At 47.7% G+C, this 10,398-nt stretch overlaps 1 pseudogene; it reads left to right on the top strand.

The window, feature by feature from the left end:
• Positions 1-992: 992 nt before the first annotated feature.
• Positions 993-2,036, top strand: LOC127214932 (SUMO-conjugating enzyme UBC9-B-like; annotated as a pseudogene).
• Positions 2,037-10,398: the final 8,362 nt, after the last annotated feature.

Below are 10,398 nucleotides of genomic sequence, written 5' to 3'. Positions count from 1 at the left end.
ACGAGTTGACACCAGCCAGTACAGTCCTCTAACATTTGAGGAAATAGCAGAAGCAGGAGGATGTCTCTGGGATGCTTCAGGCCCCTCCCTGAAGCTACCCACTGAAGGAATCTCCATTGTTTCCTGGGAGAAGCTCACTCTGTACCTGGGAGGCACCAGCATTCAGGTCTCCACAGACACAGGCACAGAGACGTGGAAAGAGCAGGGCTTGCTAAGCTGCTCCAGTCCGCCATCACATGGCGCCCTTTATCCCGCCAGACTTGTGCACTGCTGCCCACTCATGAAGCCTCAGTATAAAGTCACACAGGAGTCCCTGCTATGTTAGGTCTGCACTTTTGAAGGCTCCTGCGTCATGCATAACCAAGACTGAAAATGAACCCCTACGTTTTCCCTTGATGACTGTCTTACTAGATATGCCTCAGCCCCATTCCTAGGGATGGGGGAGGAAAAGGAGTCTTTCCCCTTACGAGGGCCTTTGAGAGTAGCCAGGACTCATCTATTCTGCAAGTCAGGCTTGGAGCAAGCTTTCCTTCAGCTAACTTCTGTAGGCACCCAGCCAGCAGTGTGAATAGGTGTGAATAGTAAATGCGTGTATACAAACAAACCTCTGTGTGTGTGTGTGTGTGTGTGTGTGTGTGTGCGCGTGCGTGCGCGCGCACGCACCTGTGTGTGCTGTGCATTGGCAGGGTGAGGAGAAGCGTCTTGTCACATTGCCACTAGCAGTGGCCACCATCCGCTCTCAAACCATAGGACATTATATCCAGGATCTTAGCATCTTAATCCAGGGTCTACACTGTCCTAGGATCGCAGAATGCAGGGTGACTCATGTACTGCCACCAGCATGCAGTGTCTGTGTCCCTCCTTCCTTCCCACCCACCAGATCCCAACTCCACAGGCCTTGCCTGGGGCCAAGGAATGTGTATTTAAAAGGCCCTCTCCTGGAGACAAAGGAGCACTGCCGCTTCTACTGCCACCACAGTCCAGTCCGGATGCCCAGGGACTTTGAATATGTCGGGGATTATGCTCAGCCGACTTGCCCAGGAAAGGAAAGCTTGGAGGAAGGACCACCCTTTTGGCTTTGTGGCTGTCCCAACAAAGAACCCTGATGGCAGGATGAACCTGATGAATTGGGAGTGCGCTATCCCTGGAAAGAAGGGGACTCCATGGGAAGGAGGCTTGTTCAAACTATGGATGCTTTTCAAAGATGACTATCCGTCCTCACCACCAAAATGTAAATTTGAGCCACCACTGTTTCACCCAAATGTGTATCCTTCTGGCACAGTGTGCCTGTCCATCCTGGAGGAAGACAAGGACTGGAGGCCAGCTATCACGATCTAACAGATCTTATTAGGAATACAAGAACTTCTAAATGAACCAAGTATTCAAGACCCAGCTCAAGCAGAGGCCTACACAATTTACTGCCAAAACAGTGGAATCTGAGAAAAGGGTTCGAGCACAATCGAAGAAGTTTGCCCCCTCATGAGCAGCGGCACTGTGGCTCCATGACGAGGAAGGGATTGGCTTGGCAAGAACTTGTTTACAACCTTTTGCAGATCTAAATCGCTGTGTACAGTTACTAGTCACCTGGGAGGGTTGAGTGGGCTCCATTTTTCCATTTCTGCCACTGGCATTTACAGTCTCAATTCGCTGAATTGCCCCAGTTTTTCATACAGGGTCTCTTCCTTCAGTCTTTCGTATTTTTGATTGTTATGTAAAACTTGCTTTTGTGTTAATATTGATGTCAGTATTTCAGCTGCTGTAAAATGATAAACTTCTGTACTTGGTAAGCCCCTAGGACCTACGTTCTTCGCGCTTGGATGCAGGCATGCTTCCCACTGTTCTCTGGCCTCCAGCTGGCTGTATGACAGATCCACACTGTCCCTCTCTCCCCATCCTCGTCCTCCTCATAAACCTGGGCTGTTGCTTTTGAGCCTCAGATCCAAAGTTGGTCAGCATCTCCATTCTGCACCTCTTCCTTTGTGTTTATATGGCATTTTGTCTGTGTTGCTGTTTAGACTAAATAAACTATATATATATCCCTCTCCTGCCAAGCCATTTTGTACTGTGCTAAGGAGTCTGATACACAGCTCTCTCCTCCTCTCTGGAGCAATGCTTTGGGGAAGGAAAGCACAGCACTGTGCAGCTGAGAAGGGGAAAAATTCTAGAACAGGCTCTGCCTAGCTGCACTGTTCATCAGAAGTTTCTTTCCTGTAATACGTTCTACCTGCATCCTTTTTTTTTTTTTTTAATTTGGAAAGCTACAGGAGGGAGGAGCTTTATTTTTTATAATAAGAACAGTTGAAAGAACAAGCAGGACACCAGAATAGGCCAACTTGGAGTGCTTCAGGGTCCCTGAGGTTCTCCATCAGGGTCACTACTCAGGAGCAGGGAGGCAGAGGGACACCCATGGTTGAGAAGTGTCACCACTGGATGTGGGTGGTGTTTGTTTGGCCACAAAGTGTCAGGCTATTGGCTGCTCTTGGCAATGCCTATGCAGGGTGCTCATCAGATCCTTCCTACCTGTTCTTGGCAAAAAGAAGGCCGTGTCAGCCATTTGTGTGGACTGAAAAGCCTGGGAGCATCCCCAGGGTAAAAGAAGTCTCTAGAGACTCCAGGAAAGGAGAAGAACTGGGCAGCATCATTATTGTAGGTGGGTCAGGGAAGGGATGTGTCAGTAAAGCGACACAGTCACCTGGCCTGTTCGCATATGTGGAGGGATTGGTTTTTATGCTTCATTAGATTTAGCTTCAGAGCCAGGCAGTGGTGGCTCATGCCTTCAATCCCAGCACTTGGGAGGCAGAGGCAGGCGGATCTCTGTGAGTTCTAGGCTAACCTGGTCTACAAAGTGAGGTCCAGGACAGGTTCCAAAGCTACACAGAGAAACCTTGTCTCGAAAAGCCAACTAACATGACACTATTTTGTCTTGTCCTGAACTATTCTTTTCTCAATTGTGCTTTCCTTCAGATTATTTTAATTTTCAAGATGACAAAAAAAGAACAAACAACACACAAAGGAAACAGAGACTGGCTGCCACCAGGCAGAAATTTCCCATGAGACCTTGACATGCACAGTTGAGGAAAGTCAGCAACCAGCTTAGGATACTGGCTGTACGGACCATCACTTCCTACCTCTGCTTGTTCCCTAGATATCCTCAGGACTGCCCACAACACCAGAGGGCAGCCCTTGCGTTTGTCCTTTAAGGATGACCACAGCAGAAACAAATTTCTTTCCTCTTGATCAACAACACTTTTTGTATGGGTTTCTTTTTGGGCAAGCGGCCCAGCCTGGTCTGTTGGGATACCAACAGTCAGACATCTGTGCTGGGCCGCCTGTGACAGAATGACCAACCATGTCTCAGCACTGGATAGAGCTGGCTTATGGTGGGTCCTTGGGAGGAAGGCTGCTCTGTGAAGGGAGGAAGTGAAGGGTCTTGTTTACCTGCTCACTGCGCTCCTTCCTCATGGTGGGATGGCAGCCTCTGCTCCAGGGTGAGTCTGAGCTTTGGCTTATCTCACCAAGGCACACTGAGTGGTGCCAGGGCTGTCAGATTTGCCTGGCTCAAGGACAAGGGCCTGTTCATAGCCAGAAACTCAGTTCTGCAGTTCTAGTTCTGTAGAAGAATATGGAGGCATTTATCAGCTGTAGGAGTTCCCTGGTAGAATTTATTGGGTCGTTTATGTAAACTATCATATCATCTGCAAATAGAGACAGTTTGACTTCTTCCTTTCCAATTTGGATCCCCTTGATCTCCTTTTGTTGTCTTATAGCTTTAGCTAGACGTTCAAGTACAATATTGAAGAGATATGGGATGAAGCCTACTTGGTCATGGTGGATGATTTCTCTGATGTATTCTTGAATTCGGTTTGCCAGTATTTTATTGAGTATTTTTGCATCGATGTTCATCAGGGATATTGGTCTGTAGTTTTCTTTCTTAGTTGTGTCTTTGTGAGGCTTGGGTACCAAGGTTATTGTGGCCTCGTAAAAAGAGTTTGGCAATGAACCTTCTGTTTCTATTGTGTGGAACAATTTGAGGAGTATTGGTATTAGTTCTTCCTTGAATGTCTGGTAGAATTTTTCACTGAAGCCATCTGGCCCTGGGCTTTTTTTGGTTGGAAGGCTTTCAAAGACTGCTTGTATCTCATTGCGGGTTATAGGTCTAATGGCACATCTACACAACGGAATACTACTCTGCAGAAAAAAAAAAATGGAATCTTGAAATTCGCATGCAAGTGGATGGCACTCGAAGAAACCATCCTGAATGAAGTAACCCAGTCACAAAAAGAGGAACATGGTATGTACTCTTTTATATATGGATTTTAGACCTAGAACAAAGGATTACCAGCCTATAATTCACACCACCAGAGAAGCTAGGATACAAGGTGTATTCTAAGAGATTCATATAAAGTCCCTCACAGAAGGGGGAAGGGACAAGTCCCCCAGAGCACAGGGGAAGTGGGGGGGGCAGCGAATGGAGAGAAAAGTAGGAGAAAGAGAGGGGGAGGAGAGGAAAGCACGTGCGACTAGGAAGATTGAGTCCAGGTAGGAATAGAAGACAGGAGAGAGAGACACAGAGAGAGAGAGAACATAAAAGAGGGAGCCATTATTGGTTTGAAGAGAAAACTGAACCTAAAGAAAGGTCTAGAGACCTACAAGACTGCTGCCAACTAACAATTTGAGCAACCATGGAAAGGCTGCCATAAATGCCCTTCCCTGATAGTGAGATCAACAACTAACTTATACATGGAGCCCTCATCTAGTACCTGTTAGAAACAGAAGCAAACACCCATACCTAAACACTGAGTCGAACTAGAACCCAGATGCAGATGGAGAGGACAAGACCAGGCTGCAGAAACACATAGAGACAGCTGACCTGAACAAGGAGGAGCTAATGGCCACTAGACTGATAGCTGAGAATCCAGCATGGGACTGACTCAGGCCCCACTGAATATGGGTCTCAGCTAGAAGGACTGAGCAGTCTAAGGGACCTCAGACAGTGGAACCAGGATGTATCCCTGGTGCACAAAATGACCTTTCGGACACATCCCCCATGGAGGGATACTGCCTTAACCTAGAGACAGGAGAGAAGCCCTAGTCCCTACTTCAAATGACCTGACAGATCTCCATGACCCCACCTGGATGGCATTGCCCTACATGTGGAATTGGGGTGGGGGGATGGGAGGGGAGGGTGGTCAGGGTGCATGTGAAGGGGCAGAGAGGGTAAGAGGGAGGGAGGGAGGGAGGGAGAGGGAACTGGGATCGACATAAAATAATAAATTAAATAAAAAAATTAAATAAAAAAAAAAGAATATGGAGGCAAGGGCCCTTGTGTCCCTTGGAGTATAGAGAAACCTCTAAGGGCCCCAAGCACTGCTCTCCGTGCTTGCCATTGGGTAGATAAAAAAAGGACAACCAAGTGTCCAATAAACGAAGCTACACAAGAGGTCAACGGCTTCTTGAGTTGTCAGGCAACAGGATTTTACTATGCATCTTTGAATTTACAACCTTTCTGTTGCAGCCCCCTGAGCATGCTGCTGTTTCTAGCTATGGCAGCATTTTTAAAAGCCAAGACACTGCAAACTTTCTGTTGTGGAAGAAAACAAGTGAGCCCCTGAGGTAGCTAAATAAGGACAAGCCTTATTCCTCACATGGAGGAGAGCAAACAGCCTTTAGTCACTGTAGACAGGATTCACAATTCTCTGGCAAAGCCTACAAATTACTTCCAAGGTCACCCCCCCTCTCCCCACCCCCACCCCCGCCCCCAAAGCAAGGACAGGGGCAGAGGCAATACTCAAGCAGGAGGGAGAGGATGGGCTGCAACTGGGAGAACATAAATCACAGAGCTCCAGAAGACATTCCAGAAAGAACTAGAAGAGCAAGAAAAGATCAAATGAACTCCTGGATTTGAGTTCCCTTGTGTAAGGAAGGACTCAGGCCTTATGCTGGCCTGAGTCACCTGGCAGAATGCTCTCAGGCAGTACCCTGGTCAGCCCAGGGTTCCATGACTACTAGTCTGCTCACAGGAGCAAAGGACCCTTTAAAACAGACCCCGCCCACTTATGCTCTCTTTCCTGCTGTTCCCCTGGGGTAGACAGGACTTTTCCGGTCTCCCTCCTCTGTCCTCTCTGTGTCTCTGAGTCTCTTTACCTCTTTTCTCTTTCTCCTCCCCCCCCCATTTCCCTTTCTAATAAAACTTCTCACTAAGCTCTGTCTGCCTGGCATGCTTGTCCCCTACCTCTGTCAACCTTGCCTGCCATGGAATCTTCCAAGTGCTTTATCCTCCCCATGTGCTTTATCATAACACCCTAAAAGTGATTCCCAGATTTGGGGAGAGAAAGGGGATCATTGATAGAGGAGCCAGGAGAAGGTAAAGAAAGTTGTCCCCAAAGGGAGTGGCACTATTGGGAGGTGTGGCCTTGTTGGAGGAGTGTGTCACTGTGGAGGCGGGCTTTGAGGTCTCTTTTGCTCAAGCTTCCCTCGGTGTGACATGGAGACCTCTGTCTGTTGCTTTCTGATCAGGATGTAGCCTGCATGCAGCCATGCTCCCTGCCATGATTCTAACGGACTGAACCTCTGAGCTGTAAGCTGCCACCTCAATGAAATGTTTTTCTCTATGAGAATTGCCACACTCACGGTGTCTGTTCACAGCAATAGAAATCCTAAGACAGGAGTTGGTTATAACAGAGATAGGGTGCACTGTGCTTTTGTTTGGCACCATATGGACTTTGGTACCTTGAGTTAGGAAAAGAGTGAAATGCTTTAAGCACTGCTTGATGGTGTATGCTGGTAGAAGCATCGAAAACAATAATGCTGAGAATGATTTGAACTGTGGGGGTCTGGCTCAAGAGGTTTCAGAGGCGAAAAATATTAATACATGGCCTAGAGAACGTTCCTGTGATGCTTTGGTGAAGAATGTTGCTGCTTTTTGCCCTTATCCAAAGAGTCTGTCTGAGGCTAAAGTGAAAGGTTTTGGATTGATTCTGTTGGCAAAGGAAATCTCAAAACAGCCCAGTATAGAATCTGTTGTGTGGTTGTTGGTCTTAATGCTGATGAAGAGTTAAAAGGAAAAGGAGCAAACTGAACAAATAAAAATACTAAATGTACGGACTGTGAAAAGGGGCACTGTAGCTCATGAGATATTCACTTTGTCTGCGCCTGGCACCTGTGGCACTGACCACGCCCATTGGGGGTGGGGACAGGGGTGGATGTGACCTGGGGGAACTAGGTCTGGGGAAGGGACCCCAGAGCACTCTCTTGATGGCAGGATGGGGACAGAGAGCATCCAGAGGCATTCTTGGGACCAGGAACCTGCTGGTGTTCATCTGTCTCTGTTGTAAGTTATTTCTCCCTGAATAAACATCTATTCGGCCTATCTGTTTCTCCTGATCCTTATTAAACATGATAGGGCACCAGGTAGTGGAGGAGAGCTAAACCCTGTGTTCAAGGAGATAAAGGGGTTAAGAAATAGAATGAAGGGAGTGGTGAGTTCAAGGCAAGACCCCACCTGACTAAGCTTCCAACCTTCCAAAAGGAATTAAAGAAAAGCTTAGAGCCTGGTGTGATGGCAGACACTTTAATCCCAGCACTCAGAAGGCACAGGCAGGCTGATCTCTGAGTTGGAGGCCAGTTAGGTTTACAGAGCAAGTTCCAGCACAGCCAAGCCTAGGCAGGGAAGGAAACCACTGAAATCAGACAGCTGGTGAAGATGTAGTTGGAAGCTCTCTGAGTTCAAGACCAACTTGGTCTACAGATCCAGTTTCAGGACAGCCAAACATGAACAGTAAAGGACACCATCCAAAACAGAAAGATGGTGAAGATGTAATTGATTGAGGGGGCCATGGTCCAGCCCCAGCAGGTGGCAGAACTTGGCAGCTTTGGTCACATGGTTCTGGCTTTAAGGTTAGAAGAAAGGGGCTATGGAATCTTCCTCCTCAACTAAGGAAAGCCACCGAGGGCAGGCATGTGTCAGGGGTGTCCCTGAATGGAGGCCTAGAGAGGCCGTTGTGTGAGGCTGTGAAGGTGAAGCCTGGATTGCTTTGGAGACCCCAAAATGTTGGAGATGCCAGAGCCGTGGGATCCCTGCTGAGGAGAGCTGCTAACAGGGAGTGGGACCAGCCCAAGAGAGGAGTGTGCTGCAGTCAGCAAAGCTGAAAGGAGCTGGAGCTCTGAAGAGCGTTTTGACATCAGACATGGAGATGCAGAGGTTGGAGTTTGCCCAGCTGGTTTTTGGTCTTGCTTTGGTTCAGTATTTCCTCACTGTGCTTCAACCCCTATGCTTTGGAATGGTAAATGTATATCCTATGGCATTATCGTTGGAAGTATGTGATCTGTTTTTTTTTTTTTTAATTTTATTTTACAGGAGATTACAGTTAAGAGATTGCATGATCTCAGAAGAGACTTTGAACTTTTAAGTAAGTAAGTTTGAGACTGTGATAGACCATGAGGAATTTTGAAGTTGACTGATGCATGTTTGCATGATGGTATGGCTAGAAACCTTGGGGACCAGGGAGTAGAATGTGGTGGTTTAAAAGAAAATTACCCCCAAAGGCACAATTAGGAGGTGTGGCCTCGTTGGAGTAGGAATGGCCTTGTTGTAGGAAGTGTGTCACTGTGGAGGTGGGCTTGGAGGTCTCATATATGCTCAAGCCATGCCCAGTGTCTCAGATCACTTCCTGTTGCCCTATCAAGATGTAAAACTCTCAGCTCATTCTCTAGCACCATGTTTGTGTGCACTCCACCATGTCCCACCATGGTGATAATGGACTGAATCTCTGAACTGTAAGCCAGCCCCAATTACATGTTTCCCTTTATAAGAGTTGTCATGGTTGCTGGGTGGAAGTAGCACATGCCTTTAATCCCAGCACTTGGGAGGCAGAGGCAGGCAGATCTCTGTGAGTTTGAGGGCAGCCTGGTTTACAGATCGAGTTCTAGGTTAGCCAAAGACAGCTAAAGCTACACAGAGAAACTCTATCTTGAAAAAACAAAAAGAAAAAAGTTTGGTTATGACACTACTACACTAGTGGACATATCTCTCAGGCTGGCCATTATGATAACTTACCACTGGGTTTGTAGCTGGTTGAGACAGATACTTATTTTTCTCCTCTGGTAGCATGTATAACACCTTTTAGCACTATGAATACTAGCTAGGAGGGGTGAGTACCAGCATAGATTCCTCCATGTTCTATGCCATAAGGATGTAGTATCTTCAGCAACAGGGTTTTATTGTCAAGTTGCGGAGGGCTAACCAACAGCATTGGCAACAATCTAATGTTTGGGAGGGAAATGACTAAAAAAGATGTAACTCATTCCTGGTACTTGAGGACTTCATGGTAGCCTATGACTTCTAAGTTTCCATATGGCTTTTCAAAGGCCTTTAGTATTACTTTGCTCCCTCCCCCACCCCCTTAAGAGAGGGAAGAAACCTGGGTACCAGAAGTTGGCTACTGTGGTGCATTCCTGTCATCCCAGCTCTTTACAAGCTGAAGGTAGATGAGTTCAAGACCAACCCCTCCCCCAAATAAAAGAAAAAAAAGGAAAGAGTGAAGGAAAGGAGGGGGAGGGGAAAGATGGAAGGAGGGGGAAAAGGAAGGAGGGAGGGAGGGGAAGGATGGAAGGGAGAGAGTGGGTTTCAAAGGAAAGTGCTATTGTCTAACCTGGGCTAACACTGTCCCTCTGGGAACCTGATGAACCTGGCATTGTTCCCCACCAGCCACAGCATCAAGAGACGTCTAAGTCATACAGGAGTGGGGTCTAGATCCTGTCACAACACTGAAGAGGTGACCTCCCATATGGCTGGGGGGTCACTCTGAAAATGGACCGAGAACAAAATGAAGCTTGGGAGGAGCTGGCCACGGTGAGAGTAGAAACAGAAGCCATTCTGTCTGCCACGGTCACTCCAGCCTCAGTCTCACACAGAGGCAGTGGGGAGTTCAGAGGGGAGGACACTCAACCTGCTAGAGTCCAAAACTAGGCCAGGCAGCACTGCTCTTGTCTGCAGTGGAGCTCCTGATGGTTTAAGGACAGACTGACTTCTGTGGACAGAAGTCTCCCGACCAAGCAACCCTGCAGCACTTCTGAGGTTAGTGACAAGAGATGACAAAGTGCTCACACTAGCTGATACAGCAAGAGGCAAAATCTGTCATTCAGGGTACCTAGCACCAGTCTCCTTCTAGAGATGCTGGTTGCACTAGGGGGTGACTCGCATCTCAGCCTCCCTGATGCCACACCCGCTCCTGCTTGAGGCAGACTGCTTACTTCTTTACTTATTTATTCCCTGTTCTCTTCCCACCCCAGCCTATGACTAATGGGCTCCTATCACCCCAGGGCATGCTGGGAGGGCATCACCAGCACTGCAATTATCTGGGTCATTCCCGACCAAGTCAGTGCCTCCACCTCCACCCC

The sequence above is a fragment of the Phodopus roborovskii genome, unplaced genomic scaffold, assembly GCF_943737965.1.
Source record: "Phodopus roborovskii unplaced genomic scaffold, PHOROB, whole genome shotgun sequence".
NCBI lineage: Eukaryota > Metazoa > Chordata > Mammalia > Rodentia > Cricetidae > Phodopus > Phodopus roborovskii.
This window is presented reverse-complemented; position numbering and strand designations above follow the sequence as displayed.